The 27,500-nt window shown below is 46.2% G+C and overlaps 1 protein-coding gene across 20 annotated transcripts in view; it reads right to left on the bottom strand.

Annotated features, from left to right (window-relative positions):
• map2 (microtubule-associated protein 2) overlaps positions 1-27,500 on the bottom strand; it is a 163,874-nt gene that overhangs the window by 49,573 nt on the left and 86,801 nt on the right. For 7 of the 20 annotated variants that reach the window (XR_008090142.1, XM_052493514.1, XM_052493521.1 and 4 more), the window contains exons 1-2: positions 10,902-11,057; positions 7,093-7,179 (exon numbers count right to left, since the gene is read on the bottom strand). The gene's annotated coding sequence lies outside the window, so the exon portion shown is untranslated. Of the gene's footprint in view, positions 1-7,092; positions 7,180-10,901; positions 11,058-13,848; positions 14,094-27,500 lie in introns of those variants that run through there. The other 13 variants (XM_052493520.1, XM_052493523.1, XM_052493526.1 and 10 more) reach the window with 4 other exon arrangements.

Genomic DNA, 27,500 nt, shown 5'->3' with positions numbered 1-27,500 from the left:
TGCGTGAACGTGCCTTAGGCATGCTGCAAGGAGGCATGAGGACTGCAGATGTGGCCAGGGCAATACATTGCAATGTCCGAACTGTGAGATGTTTAAGACAGCGCTACAGGGAGACAGGACGGACAGCTGATCGTTCTCGCAGTGGCAGACCACGTGTAACAACACCTGCACAGGATCGATTCATCCGAACATCACACCTGCGGGACAGGTACAGCATGGCAACAACAACTGCCTGAGTTAAACCAGGAACGCACAGTCCCTCCATCAGTGCTCGGGCTGTCCGCAATCGGCTGTGAGAGGCTGGACTGAGGGCTTGTAGGCCTGTTGTAAGGCAGGTTCTCACCAGACATCACCGGCAACAACATCACCGATGGGCACAAACCCACCGTCGCTGGACCAGACAGGACTGGCAAAAAGTGCTCTTCACTGACGAGTTGCGGTTATGTCTCACCAGGGGTGATGGTCGGATTCGTGTTTATCGTCGAAGGAATGAGCGTTACACCGAGGCCTGTACTCTGGAGCGGGATTGATTTGGAGGTGGAGGGTCCGTCATGGTCTGGGGCGGTGTGTCACAGCATCATCAGACTGAGCTTGTTGTCATTGCAGGCAATCTCAACGCTGTGTGTTACAGGGAAGACATCCTCCTCCCTCATGTGGTACTCTTCCTGCAGAATCATCCTGACATGACCCTCCAGCATGACAATGCCACCAGCCATACTGCTCGTTCTGTGCGTGATTTCCTGCAAGACAGGAATGTCAGTGTTCTGCCATGGCCAGCGAAGAGCCCGGATCTCAATCCCATTCAGCATGTCTGGAACCTGTTGGATCGAAGAATGATGCCTAGGACCATTCCCCCCAGAAATGTCCGGCAGGTGCCTTGGTGGAAGAGTGGGGTAACATCTCACAACAAGAACTGGCAAGTCTGGTGCAGTCCATGAGGAGGAGATGCACTGCAGTATTTAAAGCAGCTGGTGGCCACACCAGATACTGACTGTTACTTTTGATTTTGAACCCCCTTTGTTCAGGGACACATTATTCCATTTCTGTTAGTCACGTGTCTATGGAACTTGTTCAGTTTATGTCTCAGTTGTTGAATCTTGTTGTTCATACAAATATTTACACATGTTAAGTTTGCTGAAAATAAACGCAGTTGACAGTGAGAGGATGTTTATTTTTTTGCTGAGTTTAGATGTGCTGACAGAGAGACGTCCCATCAGGGGATAGAGAGGCTCAGGTGTGTGCACAGACCCTATTTATTACTGCAACAACACACTCACTCATTGCAAAGCAAGCTATTTACAGAGCCTCCCAAAGACATGACTGACATTTGGAAAAGAGGAAATGCTATCAGCTGATCGTTAATGTTGATGATTGATGTAAATCTTCTCGTTAGCTAGTTAGTTTTTATGATTGTGATTTAACTTCAATGCTCTTAAGTAATGACTTCATATAGCCTAATATTCATGATCTTCTAACTCGTTATATATGGCTGTCTGGCTAGTGGCTTGTGTGGGTTTTTTAGTATAGGGAGGTTAGCTAGAATCTAGATGATAGGTGAGAATTGTCTGTTAATTGAATGATTAGAATATTCCGCCCTGAAACATATAATTGTATGGAATTGATTAGAATGTATACATTCGTAATCAATAAATGTGTAGTCCTAGTCAGAATTAGGGTAAAGCAATGTCTTTATGGTATTTTAAACACAGACTGTCTGAGCCTGACTAGAGATTTGGGAGAGAACAGGGAGTACGTCTCAAGGACAAGGTCACTAATCTCTGTCGGATGGGTAGTGAGACAGACAGTGTGTGCGTAGCAGGACATGTGTGTGCGTCTGTTTGTGTGCATGTGTGTGTGGGTATGTGTGTATGTGAGTCTGTTTGTGTGTGTGTGTGTGTGTGTGTGTGTGTGTGTGTGTGTGTGTGTGTGTGTGTGTGTGTGTGTGTGTGTGTGTGTGTGTGTGTGTGTGTGTGTGTGTGTGTGTGTGTGTGTGTGTGTGTGTGTGTGTGTGTGTGTGTGTGTGTGTGTGTGTGTGTGTGTGTGTGTGTGTGTGTGTGTGTGTGTGTGTGTGTGCGTATGGCTGTGTGAATGTGTGGGCGTGAGAAGTCAGTATAAAATGAATTGTTTTGTATTCTTGCCTTTAGAACGTACTCCCCTTTAGAACAAATGATTTGGAAATCAGGAGGTGCTGGAACAAAAAGTGGGCGTGACCTGGGGAGCTCTGATGTTCCGGAACACATGAGGAAAAAGAAATACACCTTTATAACAGCACATTGCATGCATAGCCTATCAGCACACCTCCATATAGTGGCATAGAGTCGTGGAGTAGAGGTGCTTGCAAGTTGCACACACAGGGAACATTCTTAGTAGCCTAGTGTCCTGGAAAAAGGTGTCCTGGAAAAAGGTGGCCTTTTATAAATGCATTTAATGCAATTCTACATCATTTTTTTATGACTGGAGACTTTGGAAGAAACTTTTTTCATAGGCCTACCTCACGAATGATCGAAAAGACAGGCTACTTTCACACTGACAAACTGAGATCAATAAAAACAACCTAGTCTTGATCCATCAACAGCCTAGGCCTAGGTGAATGGAGACAAACATGTTGTAATATACTGTAAGGAGGAAATGATAGTCCTAACACGTCCATGCCAAAAGCCTATCTCTCTCTTGTTTTAACGATTGTCGTTCCGTCAACGGGATAGTTGTAAATCATGCAGCGTGTTATGTCAAGATCGCTGATTTTAGACAAACAACAAATGTCGGTACATAGAAATGTCTTATATCGGCTGAAAGCTTAAATTCTTGTTAATATAACTGCACTGTCTAATTTACAGTAGCCTTTACCGCGAAAAAAATGCCATGTTTGAGGAGAGCTCTTAACAACAAAAAACCTTTTTCACCTCAATAGGTAAGATAAATTCACCTCTGAAGTTGAAATGTGTACTTACATTCTGAAATTTTGCTCTGATTTATCATTCAAAAGATCCCAGAGATAACATGAAGTGTCGGATTCATTTCCTAAAAAGGTCCCTATAGCATGCATGATCGATTTTGTATTTCCACTCATACAATTTGCAAAGTAAGGAATCTGTGAAAATCTCACCTTAAATGTTGTTTCAACAAGTCAAATCACGTTTGTATGTATTCCTCAGAGATCTTAGAAGGTACCAAGTCTTCACTATATCATGAGGGATGTAGTATATCCTATAGGACACCATATTTGGTCAGAGAACAAAGCCTTCATGGCACGCCAATGACGTGGGCGGTCATCACTTGATCGACTGTATCTTTGTCAATTAAGCACCGATCGGTGCTTAACAAAGCTAGCTATATAGCCAATGAGCTGGGCTTTACGGAAACCATGTATATGACGTAAAATATAGCTACTAACCTTGTACGACAGCATGCCTTTTCATTTTGGACCAAAATTATAAGAATATTCAGACTTATGAAGTTATGAAAACTGGTTATTTTGCAAATGTTGAACTTATAATATGGCTACTAATACTTGGAAAGCTGAATCAAGTCCAAGTATACAGATTTGATGATATTCTTGCAGAAAAATGTAATATGAATGCGAATGTCTCCTTCACAATTTGCCCAAATGTACCTGGGGACTTCACACTAAAAATATTGTAGTTCACTCATACTTAAAGTTATCCATCTGAAACTTTGCACATACACTGCTGCCATCTTGTGGACGCTATTGGAATTACAACAAGAGTGATGGCTAGAACTGTGACCTTTCTCTTGCATTTCAAAGATGGTGGTATAAAAATACCGGTTGTTTTTTCTTTGTATTTTCTTCTACCAGATCTATTGTGTTATATTCTCCTACATTCAATTCACATTTACACACACTTTTAAGTGTTTAATTTCAAATGGTAACAAGAATATGCATATCCTTGTTTCAGGGCCTGAGATACAGGCAGTTCGATTCATTACACAGGGGCACCTTGGCATGCTGACTGCAAAAAAGTCTTGAGAATTAAATGTACATTTATCTACCATAAGTCGCCTCCAATGCCATTTTAGAGAATTTGGCAGTATGACCAATTGGCCTCACAACGGCAGACCACGTATAATCACGCCAGCCCAGGACCACCACATCTGGCTTCTTCACCCTCGGGATCGTTTGAGGCCAGCCACCCGGAGAGCTGATGAAACTGAGAAGTATTTCTGTCTGTAATAAAGCCCTTTTTGGGGAAAAACAAATTCTGATTGGCTGAGCCTGGCTCACCAGTGGGTGGGCCTGGCTCCCAAGTGGGTGGGCCTGGCTTCCAAGTGGGTGGGCCTATGCCCTCCCAGGCCGTCATGGCTGCACCCCTGCCCAGTCATGTGATATCTATAGACTAGGGCCTAATGAATTTGTTTCAATTGACATATTTCCTCATATGAACTACAACTCATTAATATCTTTGAAATTGTTGCATGTTGCGCTTATATTGATGTTCAGTATAGTTTGTAAAACAATATTCACTCAATAGGCCACTTTGGAAGTTTATAGGATAATTAGCAGTTGACAGGGTATAAATAGGTTCTCGTTAGGAAAACAGTTAGGGTCAGCTGAATTCAAAAGAATTACTATAACTTTAGCAAATGTATTTTTATGTATCAGAGGTGCTGCAGAACCTCCAGCACCCTTCCCAGGGCTATGATTCGATATAAGAAATAACTGATGAAGTGCAGCTGTGCTTCAGCCAACCAGAGCGAATATCGATGATGATGTAAATCAAGCATTAATCAAATGTTATGCTGCTGTGGCAGTACTGTTTATATTTAAACTAGTTATCTCGCTACACAAACTCAACCGGTGACCTCATCAAGACATGCATGTTTGGATACCGGGTGCACGCAATCTCCCAACAGGGCAGACTGGGAAAAAGGCACATCCGGGCGCATGTGAGCGCCGTACAGGGCAGACCAACTGGCGGTAGGGTGATGAACTTGACGTCACAATGACTTTGGGGCAGTCAGTTCAGAAGAACAATGACATAAACTGTATAAAAATGTTTTAAATATATATACAGTGCCTTGCGAAAGTATTCGGCCCCCTTGAACTTTGCGACCTTTTGCCACATTTCAGGCTTCAAACATAAAGATATAAAACTGTATTTTTTGTGAAGAATCAATAACAAGTGGGACACAATCATGAAGTGGAACGACATTTATTGGATATTTCAAACTTTTTTAACAAATCAAAAACTGAAAAATTGGGCGTGCAAAATTATTCAGCCCCCTTATGTTAATACTTTGTAGCGCCACCTTTTGCTGCGATTACAGCTGTAAGTCGCTTGGGGTATGTCTCTATCAGTTTTGCACATCGAGAGACTGAATTTTTTTCCCATTCCTCCTTGCAAAACAGCTCGAGCTCAGTGAGGTTGGATGGAGAGCATTTGTGAACAGGTGTTTTCAGTTCTTTCCACAGATTCTCGATTGGATTCAGGTCTAGACTTTGACTTGGCCATTCTAACACCTGGATATGTTTATTTTGGAACCATTCCATTGTAGATTTTGCTTTATGTTTTGGATCATTGTCTTGTTGGAAGACAAATCTCCGTCCCAGTCTCAGGTCTTTTGCAGACTCCATCAGGTTTTCTTCCAGAATGGTCCTGTATTTGGCTCCATCCATCTTCCCATCAATTTTAACCATCTTCCCTGTCCCTGCTGAAGAAAAGCAGGCCCAAACCATGATGCTGCCACCACCATGTTTGACAGTGGGGATGGTGTGTTCAGGGTGATGAGCTGTGTTGCTTTTACGCCAAACATAACGTTTTGCATTGTTACCAAAAAGTTCAATTTTGGTTTCATCTGACCAGAGCACCTTCTTGCACATGTTTGGTGTGTCTCCCAGGTGGCTTGTAGCAAACTTTAAACAACACTTTTTATGGATATCTTTAAGAAATGGCTTTCTTCTTGCCACTCTTCCATAAAGGCCAGATTTGTGCAATATACAACTGATTGTTGTCCTATGGACAGAGTCTCCCACCTCAGCTGTAGATCTCTGCAGTTCATCCAGAGTGATCATGGGCCTCTTGGCTGCATCTCTGATCAGTCTTCTCCTTGTATGAGCTGAAAGTTTAGAGGGACGGCCAGGTCTTGGTAGATTTGCAGTGGTCTGATACTCCTTCCATTTCAATATTATCGCTTGCACAGTGCTCCTTGGGATGTTTAAAGCTTGGGAAATCTTTTTGTATCCAAATCCAGCTTTAAACTTCTCCACAACAGTATCTCGGACCTGCCTGGTGTGTTCCTTGTTCTTCATGATGCTCTCTGCGCTTTTAACGGACCTCTGAGAATATCACAGTGCAGGTGCATTTATACGGAGACTTGATTACACACAGGTGGATTGTATTTATCATCATTAGTCATTTAGGTCAACATTGGATCATTCAGAGATCCTCACTGAAATTCTGGAGAGAGTTTCCTGCACTGAAAGTAAAGGGGCTGAATAATTTTGCACGCCCAACATTTCCGTTTTTGATTTGTTACATTTTTTTGAAATATCCAATAAATGTCGTTCCACTTCATGATTGTGTCCCACTTGTTGTTGATTCTTCACAAAAAATACAGTTTTATATCTTTATGTTTGAAGCCTGAAATGTGGCAAAAGGTCGCAAAGTTCAAGGGGGCCGAATACTTTCGCAAGGCACTGTACCACCACCCAAAAGGGCACTTGGCGAGTGGGAAAGCAAAGGGGCAGGTGCTCAGGCAGACCCTTATCTGTGCACGTGCATGGAGAGGTTACTACATGTTGAGGGTCAATGTTGCTAAGTGGACTCCAGATGGCTGATCTGGGATCTGTTCTGCTTTGCTCTGGGTTTACTCCCCCACCACTACCACCATGTTAGATCTTCTCTGACAGCTGCCCGACCAAGCACTGCTCTCTAACCCCTACGCACGCACGCACGCACGCACGCACGCACGCACGCACGCACGCACACACACACACACACACACACACACCAACAGCACCATTTTAGTCAATTGACATCAGCCTAAAGGACTTCTATGTCACTTTCAGAATAGCTATGCTCCCTCTGGAGGGGTGGGCCGGGACATGTCCTGTGTGTGTGTGTGTGTGTGTACCTGACTGCAGTCTTGTCTCCTGTTCTCCCTTCAGTACTGCCACTGCTTCTGCTGTCACCTCTTGCACGATTCGTGCAGAAACTTGCTCTGTGGGACACACACACATAGACACACACATAGACACACACAGACACACAGGCACCCACAGTCATCGGTGATGTCATCGGTGATGTCGAGACCAACTATATCTTGCTAAACTATATCTTGCTATATCTTGCTATCTTGCTAATCATAGCGTGTCAAGGAAATATTTACTTATGGTCAGTACTTATTGATTGATAATTAATTTAATGATTGCTTTTTGTCTATCTAAGGCTGAATGTTTAATATGCAGAGAACCGTGGTGAGAAAAAAAATTCTAAATTGAAATATGAAATAGGCTATCTATACTTGTAGAATTGGCAGCATTCTAACTGCAGGCATCACCATGGAAACACTGGTTCAGACAGGAAGCAGCCAAACCTACTGGCCAATCAGAAATGGCTCTGGGCATGGGCCTGTGATTGGCTGAACTTTGAGTCAACAACAGTGTGGGATGCCCAGGGTTATACTCACTAGGAACCAAACGAAAGCAACGGAAGCATGTTTTTCATCGCAATATGTTTACTATGGTGTGCACTAATGAACATGACCCAGATACCCTCCACTGGTCACAAACAACTGAATCTAGATGATACCTTTACCCATTAGACATAGGTTTACAGTACAATCCTTCAAATAGCATAAAGAAGATGTCAAGTTATTGTAAAACTGATGTGGACTGAGTTCAGAAGAACATAGATTTATATGCATGTGTGTGTGTGTGTGAGAGTGTGCTTGTGTGTGTGTGTATGTAGGGTTTGTGTATATATGTTGTAATGTAAACCTTGGTGAGCCATACATCCATGATTCCTGTGCATATGGACTCCAATATATACTGTAGATCCATACCACATCCTTTATTTTACACTCATGAGTTTTACTGTCATAATTTAGAGTTTTTGAGAATGTCAGTCTCCTAAACCGTGTAATTGACATGGCAACAGTGCATTTCAGTGGGATTAGTTAGTTGGCGGTGGAAAGCTTTTGTTGTCACGACGTGGAGCTGTTTCAGGACCATTTCCCACCCACCAGACACTCGCGCGCACATGCACACACACATGCACACACACATGCACAAACACACACACATACATACATACGTAAGTCTTCCGGGAACACTCACCCACTCAAATGAGCCTGCTTTCTGTGGTTCCATTTTACAGAGAAAATGACTGTCATACACACATGGACAAATACATACCATTTCCAAACCCAACTGTCATTACAGTGAGTTTAATCCATTAATAAACAGAAGCTATTTGAGAAAAGGTAAAAACCTGAGCGAGATTGTTTTAATGACTTCAGTAGGAGTTATACCTGCCAAGTATTTGAAAAATATAACAGAACAGTCAATGCTGAAAATCCAGGAGTATCAATCAACAGCCTACCAGATACTGGTCAACGTTCTCAGATCTCCACCCTGAAATCACATCATGAAACTGTGTTTCATGTCTTCAATCTCAATCCCTCCCAGCCCAGTGATGTTGTGCCTGATGCATTGATGTAGCTCAAACGAGCTGAACAGGAGAGTCAAAAGATGGACAGGGAGGAGAAGAAAAAGAAGAGATGATTTCACCACAGAGCCACTGAGACAGTATAAACAGATTCCTCCAAATCAAATCAAATTGTATTGGTCACACATTCTATTGGTCCAGCCTTCACCTCAGATTGCCTTAGCAGATCAACCACACAGCATGACATTCCAACAAACACAGTCCAGGGCTGTACTATTGGTCCAGCCTTCACCTCAGATTGCCTTAGCAGATCAACCACACAGCATGACATCCCAACAAACACAGTCCAGGGCTGTACTATTGGTCCAGCCTTCACCTCAGATTGCCTTAGCAGATCAACCACACAGCATGACATTCCAACAAACACAGTCCATGGCTGTACTATTGGTCCAGCCTTCACCTCAGATTGCCTTAGCAGATCAACCACACAGCATGACATCCCAACAAACACAGTCCAGGGCTGTACTATTGGTCCAGCCTTCACCTCAGATTGCCTTAGCAGATCAACCACACAGCATGACATTCCAACAAACACAGTCCAGGGCTGTACTATTGGTCCAGCCTTCACCTCAGATTGCCTTAGCAGATCAACCACACAGCATGACATCCCAACAAACACAGTCCAGGGCTGTACTATTGGTCCAGCCTTCACCTCAGATTGCCTTAGCAGATCAACCACACAGCATGACATCCCAACAAACACAGTCCAGGGCTGTACTATTGGTCCAGCCTTCACCTCAGATTGCCTTAGCAGATCAACCACACAGCATGACATTCCAACAAACACAGTCCAGGGCTGTACTATTGGTCCAGCCTTCACCTCAGATTGCCTTAGCAGATCAACCACACAGCATGACATTCCAACAAACACAGTCCATGGCTGTACTATTGGTCCAGCCTTCACCTCAGATTGCCTTAGCAGATCAACCACACAGCATGACATCCCAACAAACACAGTCCAGGGCTGTACTATTGGTCCAGCCTTCACCTCAGATTGCCTTAGCAGATCAACCACACAGCATGACATTCCAACAAACACAGTCCAGGGCTGTACTATTGGTCCAGCCTTCACCTCAGATTGCCTTAGCAGATCAACCACACAGCATGACATCCCAACAAACACAGTCCAGGGCTGTACTATTTGTCCAGCCTTCACCTCAGATTGCCTTAGCAGATCAACCACACAGCATGACATTCCAACAAACACAGTCCAGGGCTGCGTCTCAAACAGCAACCTATTGTCTATGTTGGACTTCTTTTAACCAGAGCCTTATGGGCCATTTTCAGTGTCCGCATAGAAGCAAAGCAAATTGCCATCGTCAGCGGTTCTATGCCCTTTCTAGTCATTCTCTTACTTTGTCTCTATCCTGATTCCTGACACCATAACGTCATTCTATTCTAGAGCCCATAGCTTGGCGATGATGAACTCCCTCCCTCCAAACAGACAGACATGCCCTCACCTAGACAGATACCCACTCCCTCCCTCCCCACTCCCTCCCTCCCTCCTCACAGAATGGGCAGTGATGTGTCCTGCATCCAGATCAAATTCTGCCTCAAAGGCACACGACGACACATGCTCACACACACCTCCAACACACACACACCTCCAACACACATGCACACACACACACCTCCAACACACATGCACACACGCACACACACAGCATCACCAGGTCGTTGGGTTCATTCCAGTGAAACAGCAGTTTACTAGCTGACAGACACAAACCACACACACACACACACACACACACACACACACACACACACACACACACACACACACACACACACACACACACACACACACACACACACACACACACACACACACACACACACACACACACACACACACACACACACACACACACACACACACACACACAGCAATAAACTCATCTACTGTCTACTCTAATTCTAATGATAGCTGTATTCTTCAGTCTTGTTTCAGCCCTTCCCTACAGAATGATGTCGAGTCAAAAACCATTCACAGTGACAGCCCTTACTTCTCTTACCAAGTTTGTCTCATTGGCCTTAACACATTAATAAAAAAATATGAACAAATAAAAATAAGGCGCATTAAATGTCAATAAAACCCCAGTTTAAAAGAGAAGAAGAGTTATATTCTAATCCAAAGCCACAATTACAGTCCCCCCAGGCATGCAGACAATGCTGTACTGAGCTACACTACCAGGACAGAAAAAGGTTTATTACCTGTACTGGTCAGACCAGACTAGACCAGTAGAGCAAAGCGAAAACAGACTCCCCTTGAGTAGAGACCTGAGGCAGCCACAGAGTCAGACACACTGCCAAACGCAGGATTGCACCTCACCGCAGGGTGGAGAGGGGAGAAAGAGAGAGAGAGAGAGAGAGAGGGAGAGAGGGGGAGGGCAGAGAGAGAGAGAGAGAGAGAGAGAGAGAGAGAGAGAGAGAGAGGAGGGAGGGCAGAGAGAGAGCGAGAGAGAGAGAGAGACAGCCGGCGAGATACCACCGCCAAAACTCTGTGTGAAGGGAACAGAGCTGTTGCCACAGCAACACACAGCCTAAGTGGTCTGGGCCCGGTCTAATTCTGAGCTTTGGTTGCTCTGTTCCCATCCTCAGTCCCTCCCCTCATCTCCCCTCTCTCTCAATGTCTGAGAGCTCAGCTGCCACACCCATCCCCAACATGATGCTGCCAAAGGTACTGACTGACTAACTGACTGAATAACTGTACCCCTGTACATGGTGAAGCTCAAAAACACCATGACAACTGTGTCCTCCACAACTACCTCAACAGAAAACCATGACAACTGTGTCCTCCACAACTACCTCAACAGAAAACCATGACAACTGTGTCCTCCACAACCACCCCAACAGACAAGAGTCAAAACAACACAGAGTCAAACATCAGTTAACAACATCCTAAAACCCAATACACAGATAACGTTGGTGGTTACTAACAGTATAGTTAATATTGAAATTACATTACAGTTTGTGTTGAAGTGTTAAACAGATGTGAAAGTCTGTAAATGTTCACAGCATACTACATTGGATGACTAGCAATGTGGCAGGTATTCAAACTACACATCTCACTTATCCAGTGGACACAGCAGGCCTCCTAACAGGAGGCCTCCACCTCTTTACATCTTCAGTTCCATGCTTTAGTTCTTTGAAGTCATGGACAAATCTTTGTTGCTCAAGGACATTACACGTCTCTTCTCAACGCAATCACCCTAGTTCAACCCATCAGCTGTTGCAGCATGCAGTACCAACCTAGCGTCCGTCTGCCCAACCTGGCGTCCGTCCGCCCCCCCCAAATAGGTCCAGCTCTAGGCCCCCTGCCACGCGTCTGTACTCCCATCCTGGCCTCCCTGCCCTGGCCTGACCTCCCTACTCCCTCTGACAGACACAAAACTGAGGTGGATCTCTCTGTATGATATTGGCAGTGGTCCAGGGCCCATATTCACAAAACCTCTCAGGGCAGGAGAGCTGGTATAGGATCAGCTTTACCTTTTAGATCATAATAAATACGATTCCATGGACAGGGAGGACCTGATCTTAGATCAGCACTTGTACTCTGAGAGGCTTTGTGACTATGAGTTCAGGTCCTACCTGACACTATCAAACACAGAGGATTGGCACTGCTCTATGGTTCAAGTCATTTGGGTCATCCCCAAAGCCAACACCTGCTTTGGCCGCCTTTCCTTCCAGTTCTCTGCTGCCAATGACTGGAACGAATTGCAAAAATCGCTGAAGTTGGAGACTGTATTCCATGTGTAACTCTGTGTTGTTGTTTGTGTCGCACTGCTTTGCTTTATCTTGGCCAGGTTGCAGTTGTAAATGAGAACTTGTTCTCAATTGGCCTACCTGGTTAAATAAAGGTGAAATATATGTATATATTTCTTTAAACATAATACATAACACAGCATAATGTCATTGTGTCATAGGGTGTTCTGTAATGGTTGGGTGGAGCTGGATTATGTGTTTGCATAAGTAAAAAGGATTCAAATCTCTGTGAATTTCTTTTACATTTCCATACATTGTTTATATGCCGAACACCTAACTGCAGAACATAGAAGGAACTTGGCATTTAGACAACACATCACAGTCCAACGGCTTCAGTGACCTCGCTAAAAGTCCATGTCTTTGAAAGACAGTTGTAATAATACGTTCCATCGCTACAGAGTGTGGGAATTAAATGTCAACAAAATTGTAAATGGACATAGATTAACAGATGCTCTAGGCAATGTTTGAACAGACTAATGGAGCACTGGCCACACTCTCCAGGCTAGATACTAATGGAGCTCATCCCACAGGGTACAGTGTACTTGTGGTGATAAAACAGAAGATACTCTTTGGCTGACTTCCTTACTGCTTCTTCTTGACCAATAGTATGGCAAGACTGGTCTTCAACAGTGCATGGTATTCAATCTAACAGGCTAGGTGACTGATGCTGTCTAAATGAATAATAGACATGAAAGGTCTGGTCCTGGCGACATACTGCAGTTAAAATAGAGGGACAGGAGGTTAATACGACTCCTGGCAGAGATGTTGAATGGGTTTTGGTTCTGTAAATGGTGGAAAGTGGTGGTAGGTTCTGTGTGTCAGCAGAAATATAAATGTAAAGGCAGAAAGATTGCAGGGACAATAGACAAAACAATAGAGCTTTGGCAAACTAAATTGTAGAGGAGCCGCTGCCATGGCAACAAGAGGAGGGAACGGAGTGGGGTATAGTCAGTGTGTGTGGAGAGGGGTGTGTGTGTTTGTGTGTGTGTCTCGCTCTGGGAAAACAGAGATTTTCACCCTTAATTGCCACAGTAATAATGGATAATGAATCTACTAAGGGTGCTTCAATGTTCACTGTTCCTCCCACACAGTGAGAGGTAGGGGCCCGCTTAGTGCCTGCTGGACCCACACACGCACACACACTCAGAAAGACCAACCAAACAGAATGACCAACCCCTGTGTGTGTGTGTGTGTGTGTGTGTGTGTGTGTGTGCGTGTGTATGTGTGTATGTGTGTGTATGTGTGTGTGTGTATTCTAATTGACAGGTACTACTCGACCACATTGTATACACACACACAGTTTTGACAATACTGGTCAATACAGATGAAATATGTGGGTATAATACAGTAGTTATAAAAGCTCTGTCCCTGAGTCTCTGATATCAGGTGTCCTTACCAGCCGTAACTGCATGGTCTCCATTGAATCCGTTCTCCCTGGAGGTGTAGGAGGGGGGTGCTGCTCCATGGGCCGTCCCTGGCTGGCACGCCCTGTATGAGGGGGGGTAGCCGTTAGCCCCGTGGGCTGGGGGGGGAGAGGGGTCCTGTGCCCCTGACGTGTCCCAATGGGGGTGGCTGTCCTCAGGTTGGCGACTGTCTGCCATGATGGGGGTTAGTGGTGGCCGGGGAGGTCTTTCCTTACGGCTGGGAGAAGAAGGAGCTTATTACTTTATTTTCTATTGTCACTGTACAGAGAGATGAATCTTTATGCTTTTTCTCCAACCCCCTTGAGACACACACCCACAGAGGGGTTGGAGCACAGGGTGAGCTGCAGTGTGAGTATATGGTCATGTCATGGCAAATAATAGTGGTGGCATAATGGCTACTAACGCTAGAATCGCCACAGCCGTTTTTTAAGGTGTTATGGCACAATGGCTATTAACAGTTTGGCAGGGAGAAGAGACTATACAAATGTGTTCCTTAGATGGGGTATGAAAAGACACTGTGATAGCATGGTCATGTCACTGTCTTTATAATAATGGTGGCACATCATGGCTATAAACACTTTGGTAGGGACCCAGAAGGTATTGATGGGGTGGAGGAAAACCAAAGGACATCATTCAAATTCAAAACACTGTTTCGCCTCGGGTCACCCCCCACATCTATAGACAGACTGGAGTGCTGGTTTATGGACATCAGATCACAGGGCATCTCTCTCTCTCTCTCTCTCTCTCTCTCTCTCTCTCTCTCTCTCTCTCTCTCTCTCTCTCTCTCTCTCTCTCTCTCTCTCTCTCTCTCTCTCTCTCTCTCTCTCTCTCTCTCTCTCTCTCTCTCTCTCTCTCTCTCTCTCTCTCTCTCTCTCTCTCTCTCTCTCTCTCTCTCTCTCTCTCTCTCTCTCTCTCTCTCTCTCTCTCTCCACTCTCATACTCAGGGCTGTGATTGAGTTACACAGACACTGAAGGTCTCGGCTGCTGCTGCCTGCCTTGGTGTCATCCTGTTCTGATTCACAGCTAGCTGCACCACTGACATGAAATAGAGCCTCAGCCCTCTCTGAGAAATCAATAGGACTTTATGGAGCTGCTGTCAACCATAGCACCTCCGTACAACCCAGTGCAATATATATGACCCACATACACACACATGCGGCATGCACACAGACATACACACACATGCGGCATGCACACAGACATACACACACATGCGGCATGCACACAGAAATACACACACATGCGGCATGCACACAGACATACACACACGAAATTGTAATTTGTCAATAGGAGTATAAAGCAGCATGCAATATTGTGAACCAATCACAGGGAGGAAATAGATATGTTCACAGTAAATCTGTTGTAGGGGTCAAAGGACAGAGGATAATGCCCTCCTGCTCATTGAGTGAGTGTGTGTGTGCCCAAGAGTACAGCCAGCTCTCTGAGCTCAGAGCACAGCAGCCTCATCGACACGGTGCCCCACTGAGAGTAAGATCGCCCACGGGCAACAAGGGATAAAAAAATCTAATAAACAGCAACAGAGAGGATATCGATTCAGCCAATCACAGGCCAGGTGCTTGGTGGGCAAAGCAAAGCACTAGATAATGGAACCAAAGACCGATGCCTTGTTTCAGTACGGTGCTTACAGCTTACAGTATACAACACAGCCAGCCCCACAGTGCCATTTAGTACAACCACTGCTATTCCATCGACAGAATAGTAGTGACTGACTCCAGAACAGACCAGCCTGGGTAAGCCTGGCTCCTAAGCAACTTTGCAGGATTTTTTTTGTGGTTTCTTTTGTGTTATTACATACAGCCAGAAATAACCTTTGGATATAGAAGCAGTGGTAACACACCAGCATTAAGACCAGGAATACGACTTTCCCCAATTGGATCCTTTGTTAATACAGTACTCCCAGGGCAATTTCACTTATTTCAGAGGCTGCTCCAAAACACTGCCGGCGGAGAAGGAGAAGAGGTAATCGGAGTGGACTTCTAGTCCGACACAGGAGGCGTGCACACCATCCACCGCTTCTGAGTATATTACTCACTAATGTTCAGTCTCTAGATAATAAAGTAGCAGAGCTCAGGGCAAGGATCTCCTTCCAAAAAGACATCAGGGAGTGTAACATATTCTGTTACATGGAAACATGGCTCTCTCGGGATATACTGTCCCCGTCCATACAGCCAGCTGGGTTCTCAGTACAATGCACAGACAGGAATAAAGGGGATGTATGTTTCATGATTAACTGTTCGTGGTGTGATTGTGATAACATACAGAAACTCAAGTGCTTTTGTTCACCTGAACTAGAATACCTCACAATCAAATGCCGACCGTAGTACCTTAAAATAAAATTATCTTCGGTTATAGTCACAGCCGTGCATATTCTCCCTCAAGCCGATACCTCGATGGCCCTCAAAGAACTACACTGGATTTTATGAAAACTGGAAACCACATATCCTGAGGCTGGATTTATTGTATCAAAGCAATTTTGAGCAAAACGCTACCGAAGTTCTAACTACACATTGACTGTAGTACTCGCTCTGTAAAAACATTGGACCACTGCTACTCAACTTTTCTAAATGCCTACAAGGCCCTCCCCCGCCATCCCTTCGGCAAATCTGATCAAGTCTCCATTTTGCGGCATCTTCCTATAAGCAGATATTCAAACAGGATGTACCCGTGCTAAGGTCTATTCAACGCTGGTCTGACCAATCAGAATCCATGCTTTAAGATTGTTTTGATCACACGGACTGGGAAATGTTCCATGTAGCCTCTGAGAATAACATTGAAGAAAACACGGATGTGGTGACTGAGTTCATTAACCTCTTGGAACTACCCATCTCGGATCCGGGAGAATTGTCATCAACTGACATTAATTAGCATAATGCAACAGACAAAAAATATTACTAGAAAATATTCATATTCATGAAATCACAAGTGAAATATAGTGAAACACAGCTTAGCCTTATGTTAATTACCCTGTCATCTCAGATTTTGAAATGATGCTTTACAGATAGACAGCAAATGTTCATTTTGTTCCATAAAGATTATTTTTATAGCCGAAAAACCTCCATTTGTTCTACATGTTTGGTTGAGAAATCCACCAGAAACTGCGGTCATGACAACGCCGAAAAATATTCCAAATTAGATCCAGAATATCGACAGAAACATGGCAAACTTTTTTATAATCAATCCTCAAGGTGTTTTTCAAATATCTATTAGATAATATATTAACTGGGTCAGTTGGCTGCTTAGTAGGAGCAAGAAAAACAATGGCCGCATTTGTCTATTACGCACATATCACTCTGAGAGCCACCAGCTGACCACTGACGCAATGTTGTCGCTCACGCTCATTTTTCAAAATAAAAGCCTGAAACTATGTCTTGTGACACTAGACACATTAGGGAAGCCATAGAAAAAGGCATCTGGTTGATATCCATTTCGCTGCTCAATAGGGACGCATAGGAACACAGAGGTTTCTAAATAAGAGTCACTTCCTGATTGGATTTTTCTGAGGCTTTCGCCTGCAATATCAGTTCTGTTATACTCACAGACAATATTTTTACAGTTTTGGAAACTTTAGAGTGTTTTCTATCCTAAGCTGTCAATTATATGCATATTATATTATCTGGTCCTGAAAAATAGCCTGTTTACTTTGGGAACGTTATTTTTCCAAAAATGAAAATAGTGCCCCCTAGTTTCAAGAGGTTAAGAAGAGTATAGGAGATGTTGTACCCACTGTGACTATTAAAATCTACCAAAACCAGAAACCGTGGATAAATGGCAGCATTCACACAAAACTGAAAGCACGAACCACCGCATTTAACCATGGCAAGATGACGGAGAATATGGCTGAATACAAACAGTGTAGTTATTCCCGCCGTAAGGCAATCAAACTGGCAAAACGTCAGTACAGAGATAGAGTGGAGTCGCAATTCAACGGCTCAGATACGAGATGGAAGTGGCAGGACCTACAGACAATCACAGATTACAAAGGGAAAACCAGCCACGTTGCGGACACCGAAGTCTTGCTTCCGGACAAGCTAAACACCTTCTTCGCCCGCTTTGAGAAAAACCCAGTGCCACCGATGCGGCCCGCTACCAAGGACTGTGGGCTCTCCTTCTCCTTGGATGACCTGAGTAATATATTTAAGCGTGTTAACCCTCGCAAGGCTGCCGACCCAGACAGCATCCCTAGCCGCATCCTCAGAGCATGTGCAGACCAGCTGGCTGGAGTGTTTACAGATATATTCAATCTCTCGATACCCAGTCTGCTGTCCCCACCCCTCAAGATGTCCAACATTGTTCCTGTACCCAAGAAAGCAAAGGTAACTGAACTAAATTACTATCACCCCGTAGCACTCACTTCTGTCATTGTGAAGTGCTTTGAGAGGTTAGTTAAGGATCATATCACCTCTACCTTACCTGACACCCTAGACCCACATCAATTTGCTTACTGCCCCAATAGATCTACAAACAATCCAATCGACATCTCACTGCACACTGCCCTATCCCTTCTGGAAAAGAGGAGTACCTATGAAGGAATGCTGTTAATTGACTACAGCTCAGCATTCAACACCATAGCACCATCCAAGCTCATCATTAAGCTCGGGGCCCTGGGTCTGAACCCTGCCCTGTGCAACTGGCTCTTGGACTTCCTGACAGGCCGCCCCCAGGTAGTGAAGGTATGAAACAACACCGCCACTTATCCTCACCACAGGGGTGTGTGCTCAGCCCCCTCCTGTACTCCCTGTTCAACAGTGACTGGGTGGCAACGCACGCCTCCAAATTAATCATCAAGTTTGCAGAAGACATAACAGTAGTAGGCCTGATTACCAACAATGACGAGACAGCCTACAGGGAGGAGGTGAGGGCCCTGGGAGAGTGATGCCAGGAAAATTACGTCTCACTGATTGTCAACAAAACATTCAGTAAGACGTTAAAACCCTCACAAACCTTTACAGATGTACAATTGAGAGCATCCTGTCGGGCTGTATCATCACCTGGTACGGCAACTGCACCACCCACAACCGCAGGGCTCACAAGAGGGTGGTGCGGTCTGCCCAACGCATCACTGGGGGCAAACTACCTGCCCTCCAGAACACCTACAGCACCCGATCACAGAGAGGCCAAAAAGATCATCAAGGACAACAACCACCCGAGCCACGGCCTGTTCACCCCACTATCATCCAGAAAGCGGGGTCAGTACAGGTGCATCAAAGCCAGGACCAAGAGACTGAAAAACAGCTTCTATCTCTAGGCCATCAGACTGTTAAATAGCCATCACTAACTGGTTTCCACCCGGTTACGCAGCCCTGCACCTTAGAGGCTGCTGCCCTATATACATAGACTTGGAATCAATGGCCACTTTAATAATGGAACAGTAGTTAGTCACTTTAATTAGGTTTACATACTGCTGTACTCATCTCGTATGTATATACTGTATTCTATTCTACTGTGTTTTAGTCAATGCCACTCCGACATTGCTCAATCTAATATTTATATATTTATTTTACTTTTAGATGTGTGTGTATTGTTGTGAATTGTTAGATACTACTGCACTATTGGTTAGGAACACAAGCATTTCGCTCCACCCGCAATAACATTTGCTAAATACTGTATGTGTATGTGACCAATAAAATGTGATTTGATGAACAGACATACACAAGTCTCTGAGCATTATGTTAAAACATCACCTTGATTTCATTTTATATTGATATTTTAGTTATTTAGCATGCGTTCTTATCCAGAGCAACTTACCATCGTGAGTACATATATTTTCCTACTTTTCATACTGGTCCCCCGTGAGAATCAAACCCACAACCCTATAAGGTTCTATCTAAAAAAATATGATTCTTAGTTCCGAAAAGTTACGAACCTGCATTGGTTTGAATTGTGTAAGCAAATTTTTATCTTGTATTATTTCAAAAAAACTTAACAACATGAATTACGGTATTTGCAAACCACGCCCCCAAATATTCAAATGAGCACCCTTCTCTACATTATGAAGTAGCTGGGCTTGGTGTGGGCTTGTCTGTCCTGGGATTGGTGGGGGCTAGCCCATTTTGGGCTTGTTGTGGGCTAGCCTGTGTTGGGCTTAGTGTGAGCTGGACCGTGTTGGGCTTGGTGTAGGCTGGCCAAACATGGGCTTGTTGTGGGCTAGCCTGTGCTGGGCTTGGTGTAGGCTACACCGTGTTGGGCTTGGTGTGGGCTGGTGTTGGCTAGCCTGTGCTGGGCTGGTGTAGGTTTGTTGTGGGCTAGCCGGTGTCGGGCTGATGTGGACTTGGTCTGGGTTAGCCCGCGTTTAGCTGGTGTGGGCTTGGTCTGGGTTAGCCCGTGTTTGGCTGGTGTGGGCTTGGTCTGGGTTAGCCCGCGTTTGGCTGGTGTGGGCTTGGTCTGTGTTAGCCCGTGTTTGGCTGGTGTGGGATTGGTCTGGGTTAGCACGTGTTTGGCTGGTGTGGGCTTGGTCTGGGGTAGCACGTGTTTGGCTGGTGTGGGCTTGGTCTGGGTTAGCACGTGTTCGGCTGGTGTGGGCTTGGTCTATGTTAGCACGTGTTTGGCTGGTGTGGGCTTGGTGTGAAACAGCCCCTGTTCACCTTGCCCACCAAAGAACCACATGGGTCCAATGGGGTAATGTTTGCTGGGATGACACACACACATACTATCCGCAGTAATGGAGGCCACAGGCATATTATGGCTAGGAAAAGCCCTACTCTACACCCTATCCAGACACCAGACAGTATCTTCCAACCAAAGACATGGGCCTGTATTCACAAAATGTCCCAGATTAGGAGTGCTGTTCTCGGATCAGTTTAGTATTTTAAAGCACTTTTTATCTTTTTTATTTTTTGCTACTTCCGGCGCCGACAGAGATGGCCGCCTCGCTTCGCGTTCCTAGGAAACTATGCAGTTTTTTGTTTTTTTTACGTGTTATTTCTTACATTAGTACCCCAGGTCATCTTAGGTTTCATTACATACAGTCGAGAAGAACTACTGAATATAAGATCAGCGTCAACTCACCATCAGTACGACCAAGAATATGTTTTTCGCGACGCGGATCCTGTGTTCTGCCTTTCAAACAGGACAGCGGAATGGATCCCATGCTGCGACCCCAAAAAACTACTCTGAAAAAGAGGGAAACGAGGCGGTCTCCTGGTCAGACTCCGTAGACGGGCACACCGTGCACCACTCCCTAGCATTCTTCTTGCCAATGTCCAGTCTCTTGACAACAAGGTTGATGAAATCCGAGCAAGGGTAGCATTCCAGAGGGACATCAGAGACTGTAACGTTCTTTGCTTCACGGAAACATGGCTCACTGGAGAGACGCTATCCGATGCGGTGCAGCCAACGGGTTTCTCCACGCATCGCGCCGACAGAAACAGACATCTTTCTGGTAAGAAGAGGGGCGGGGGCGTATGCCTTATGGCTAACGAGACATGGTGTGATGTAAGAAACATACAGGAACTCAAATCCTTCTGTTCACCTGATTTAGAATTCCTCACAATCAAATGTAGACCGCATTACCTACCAAGAGAATTCTCTTCGATTATAATCACAGCCGTATATATCCCCCCCAAGCAGACACATCGATAGCTCTGAACGAACTTTATTTAACTCTTTCCAAACTGGAAACCATTTATCCGGAGGCTGCATTCATTGTTGCTGGGGATTTTAACAAGGCTAATCTGAAAACAAGACTCCCTAAATTTTATCAGCATATCGATTGCGCAACCAGGGGTGGAAAAACCTTGGATCATTGTTACTCTAACTTCCGCAACGCATATAAGGCCCTGCCCCGCCCCCCTTTTGGAAAAGCGGACCACGACTCCATTTTGTTGATCCCTGCCTACAGACAGAAACTAAAACAAGAGGCTCCCGCGCTGAGGTCTGTCCAACGCTGGTCTCTCCTTCACTGCAGCCGAGGTGAGTAAGACATTTAAACGTGTTTACCCTCGCAAGGCTGCAGGCCCAGAAGGCATCCCCAGCCGCGCCCTCAGAGCATGCGCAGACCAGCTGGCCGGTGTGTTTACGGACATATTCAATCAATCCCTATACCAGTCTGCTGTTCCCACATGCTTCAAGAGGGCCACCATTGTTCCTGTTCCCAAGAAAGCTAAGGTAACTGAGCTAAATGACTACCGCCCCGTAGCACTCACTTCCGTCATCATGAAGTGCTTTGAGAGACTAGTCAAGGACCATATCACCTCCACCCTACCTGACACCCTAGACCCACTCCAATTTGCTTACCGCCCAAATAGGTCCACAGACGATGCAATCTCAACCACACTGCACACTGCCCTAACCCATCTGGACAAGAGGAATACCTATGTGAGAATGCTGTTCATCGACTACAGCTTGGCATTCAACACCATAGTACCCTCCAAGCTCGTCATCAAGCTCGAGACCCTGGGTCTCGACCCCGCCCTGTGCAACTGGGTACTGGACTTCCTGACGGGCCGCCCCCAGGTGGTGAGGGTAGGCAACAACATCTCCTCCCCGCTGATCCTCAACACTGGGGCCCCACAAGGGTGCGTTCTGAGTCCTCTCCTGTACTCCCTGTTCACCCACGACTGCGTGGCCACGCACGCTTCCAACTCAATCATCAAGTTTGCGGACGACACAACAGTGGTAGGCTTGATTACCAACAACAACGAGACGGCCTACAGGAAGGAGGTGAGGGCCCTCGGAGTGTGGTGTCAGGAAAATAACCTCACACTCAACGTCAACAAAACTAAGGAGATGATTGTGGACTTCAGTAAACAGCAGAGGGAACACCTCCCTATCCACATCGATGGAACAGTAGTGGAGAGGGTAGCAAGTTTTAAGTTCCTCGGCATACACATCACAGACAAACTGAATTGGTCCACTCACACAGACAGCATCGTGAAGAAGGTGCAGCAGCGCCTGTTCAACCTCAGGAGGCTGAAGAAATTCGGCTTGTCACCAAAAGCACTCACAAAATTCTACAGATGCACAATCGAGAGCATCCTGGCGGGCTGTATCCTGGCCTGGTACGGCAACTGCTCCGCCCTGCTCCGCCCTCAACCGTAAGGCTCTCCAGAGGGTAGTGAGGTCTGCACAACGCATCACCGGGGGCAAACTACCTGCTCTCCAGGACACCTACACCACCCGATGTTACAGGAAGGTCATAAAGATCATCAAGGACAACAACCACCCGAGCCACTGCCTGTTCACCCCGCTATCATCCAGAAGGCGAGGTCAGTACAGGTGCATCAAAGCTGGGACCGAGAGACTGAAAAACAGCTTCTATCTCAAGGCCATCAGACTGTTAAACAGCCACCACTAACATTGAGTGGCTGCTGCCAACACACTGACACTGACTCAACTCCAGCCACTTTAATAATGGGAATTGATGGGAAATGATGTAAATATATCACTAGCCACTTTAAACAATGCTACCTTATATAATGTTACTTAGCCTACATGATTCATCTCATATGCATACGTATATACTGTACTCTATATCATCGACTGCATCCTTATGTAATACATGTATCACTAGCCACTTTAACTATGCCACTTTGTTTACAAACCCATCTCATATGTATATACTGTACTCGACACCATCTACTGTATCTTGCCTATGCTGCTCTGTACCATCACTCATTCATATATCCTTATGTACATATTCTTTATCCCCTTACACTGTGTATAAGACAGTAGTTTTGGAATTGTTAGTTAGATTACTTGTTGGTTATTACTGCATTGTCGGAACTAGAAGCACAAGCATTTTGCTACACTCGCATTAACATCTGCTAACCATGTGTATGTGACAAATAAAATTTGATTTGATTTGATTCGATTTGCTTTGTTAATCTGGGCCGGCCCATCTCTTTATGACCGTGGTGGGAAGATGCGGTCAAAGACTATACTGCAAGATTAAAACTCGGCTTAGGGCGTCGTTGTATCGGACTGATTTCAGGCCCTTTATCAAACTCTCACAAATGCAGCATTGGGTGTGTCTGATCACATCTTCCCTTGCTGGATATAAAGACATTGGGTGTGTCCCAATTAGTGCACGTACCAACATGTATAAAAGGCCATAGGGCTTTGGTCAAAAGTGCACAATATAGGGAATAGTGACGCAGACATGGTCACTCGCATGTATCCTACCAGGGTTATAAATCTCTCCTTGTTTATGACTAGAACTACATGAACCTCCACAAAGAAGACCCTTCGTCATCATTCAACCCTTCGTCATCATTCAACCCTTCGTCATCATTCAACCCTTCGTCATCATTCAACCCTTCGTCATCATTCAACCCTTCATCATCATTCAACCCTTCGTCATCATTCAACCCTTCATCATCATTCAACCCTTCGTCATCATTCAACCCTTCGTCATCATTCAACCCTTCATCATCATTCAACCCTTCGTCATCATTCAACCCTTCGTCATCATTCAACCCTTCGTCATCATTCAACCCTTCGTCATCATTCAACCCTTCATCCCAGCACTTTTGTTAGACAGACCGTAAAGCAGACTCTCTCTCTTCTTTTTGCACCGGGTCTGGCCGTAGAAATGTGTTCCTCAAAGGAGGTGTGTAGCGGTAGAGTGCTTGTAGTAAAAGCAGAAATTAATAACAGGGGTTTTTCTCACAGGTAGAGCCTGAGGAGACGCTGGTGGACGGTGGGGGTGATAAGGGACATCATTAATTGACCTAGTGGATGTTTAAAGAACTAGACATCCCAAAACAAAACAGTATACATGGGTGAAGGTCTTTGGGGCTAGGGTGAGTGCAGCCCGACTCCATCGGTTTTACATGTCCAGGAATCACAGCAATAGGCTGTTGGGTGCTGTGGCATAAACTGGCTGTCCTCAGCCCCCCAGACCTGCAACGCAAGCTGGTGGACTGAGTGAGGGCGGCAGTGTTGTATTTCCGTCCACGAAGGAGAACAGGGCCTGGCGGAACTAGAGAGCGGGGTGGCTACATTCTGCCTAAAGGTGGCGCAGAGACTGCTGTACCATACTGATGTCGGCTGGAGGGATGAGGGAGAGCTGGCGGATTAGGGTTGGACCGGCAGCTGTTCCTCATGACGCTGGAGAGGCTGAGTACAGCAGGTCTCTCTGATTTTTACTCTGCAGTGCTGAGGGCCTGGCAGCTGCTAAGGCCCATACGGGAAGGGGATGGGGAGCCTGGGCTGTGGGTGTGGGAGGAGCCTATCTTCCACAACCCAGCCATATAAAATGATTTTAAAAAAGTGTGGAGATGTTTCAGGAGATATGGTGTGTCGGAGGGCCGTCTGTACAGATGGGGAAGATGGGTTGGATATAAGGTTGTAGAAATGGTGAGGCTTTGGTTATTGTTATGTTTGGTGTTGTTTTGTATCGTGCGGTAGAAGGCAAGGTAAAGGGGAGTGGGGTGGTTGAGGTTTTAATTAAATGAAATGAAGATATATCATTAAAGAAATACAAAAAGTCTAAAGTCTCTCTCTCTCTGTCTGCCTGGTCTGCTGCGAAGGTCACTGTGAGCTGTGCCGGTGGCAGACTTCCAGAAATACCCAGACAGCCTCAGACAGTAGCCAGCATTGGAGTGTTTGTGACAGGGATGTGGGATAAGGACGGAAGGCTTGGGGTTCAGATTCCTGGAGCCCCACAGGGCTGATTAAAGAGCATGTGGTGTTGGTGGCCCATGAGGGGAGTGTTGCTGAGTCCATCTGGCTGAAACAGCATCCTCTAGTGGACTGATCCTTCTCTACAACACTGGGGTAGAGGGAATGAATATATATGAATATATATGAATATGCATCCCTCTCTCTCTGCCTGCCTCTCTGCCTGCATCCCTCTCTGCCTGCCTGCCTCTCTGCCTGTCCCTCTGCCTGCCTGTCTCCCTCCCTCTCTGCCTGCCTGCCTCTCTGCCTGCCTGCCTGCCTCTCTGCCTGTCCCTCTGCCTGCCTGTCTCCCTCCCTCTCTGCCTGCCTGCCTCTCTGCCTGCCTGCCTGCCTCTCTGCCTGTCCCTCTGCCTGCCTGTCTCCCTCCCTCTCTGCCTGCCTGCCTCTCTGCCTGTCCCTCTGCCTGCCTGTCTCCCTCCCTCTCTGCCTGCCTGCCTGCCTCTCTGCCTGTCCCTCTGCCTGCCTGTCTCCCTCCCTCTCTGCCTGCCTGCCTCTCTGCCTGCCTGTCTCCCTCCCTCCCTGCACCCCTCTCTGCCTGCCTGCCTCTCTGCCTGCCTGTCTCTCTCCCTCTCTGCCTGCCTGCCTCTCTGCCTGTCCCTCTGCCTGCCTGCCTGCCTGCCTGCCTGTCTCCCTCTCTGCCTGCCTCTCTGCCTGTCCCTCTGCCTGCCTGTCTCCCTCCCTCTCTGCCTGCCTGCCTCTCTGCCTGCCTGTCTCCCTCCCTCCCTGCACCCCTCTCTGCCTGCCTGCCTCTCTGCCTGCCTGTCTCTCTCCCTCTCTGCATCCCTCTCTGCCTGCCAGCCTGCCTGCATCCCTCTCCTCCTGCCTGCCTTCCTCTCTGCCTGCCTGCATCCCTCTCTGCATGCCTCTCTGCCTGCATCCCTCTCTGCCTGCCTGCCTGTCTCCCTCCTTCTCTGCCTCCCTCTCTGCCTCCCTCTCTCTCTGTCTCCCTTTCTGCCTGCCTCCCTCTCTGCCTCCCTCTCTGCCTCCCTCTCTGCCTCCCTCTCTCTCTGTCTCCCTTTCTGCCTGCCTCCCTCTCTGCATCCCCGACTCTCTGCCTGCATCCCTCTCTCCCTACCACCCTCTCAGTGTGTCTCAGTGCGATTCAGTGCGTGTTTCAGTGGGTGTCTCAGTGTGTCTCAGTGTGTGTGTTTCTCAGTGTGTGTGTGTCTCTCTGTGTGTCTCAGCCTGTGTGAGTCACCAGGCTGCTGCATTGCAGGGTTATCCACTCACAGCTGGCATGAGACAGGGAGCCCAGAGAAGGAACATAGGGGGGCATAGGGTGCTCAGATCCTCTATGTGGATACTACAATAGGATGGTGGGCAGTGAGGGCATAGTGAGGTAAGGCTGCCAGTAAGACAACTGATTCATTCATTGATTTCACCACCTTCACACACATAGAAGTAAACAAATTGTTGATGCAAATCGACACAAAGATCCCCATAGTAAATAAAGGGAACAGCTCCCTATAAAATGAATGGCTTTGACTGCTTTTTTTACCTGTTGTCCTTTTTTTCTAGTAGCAGTTAGAAGCAGCATCACAGACTAGAGAGGGCCTGCCTGCCTGTCTGTCTGTCTGTCTGTCTGTCTGTCTGTCTGTCTGTCTGTCTGTCTGTCTGTCTGTCTGTCTGCCTGTCTGTCTGTCTGTCTGTCTGTCTGTCTGTCTGTCTGTCTGTCTGTCTGTCTGTCTGTCTGTCTGTCTGTCTGTCTGTCTGTCTGTCTGTCTGTCTGTCTGTCTGTAGCAGTTAGAAGCAGCATCACAGACTAGAGAGGGCCTGCCTGCCTGCCTGTCTGTCTGTCTGTCTGTCTGTCTGTCTGTCTGTCTGTCTGTCTGTCTGTCTGTCTGTAGCAGTTAGAAGCAGCATCACAGACTAGAGAGGGCCTGCCTGCCTGCCTGCCTGTCTGTCTGCCTGCCTGCCTGTCTGTCTGTCTGTCTGTCTGTCTGTCTGTCTGTCTGTCTGTCTGTCTGTCTGTCTGTCTGTCTGT

This window comes from Oncorhynchus keta, chromosome 34, assembly GCF_023373465.1.
Source record: "Oncorhynchus keta strain PuntledgeMale-10-30-2019 chromosome 34, Oket_V2, whole genome shotgun sequence".
Lineage (NCBI taxonomy): Eukaryota > Metazoa > Chordata > Actinopteri > Salmoniformes > Salmonidae > Oncorhynchus > Oncorhynchus keta.
This window is presented reverse-complemented; position numbering and strand designations above follow the sequence as displayed.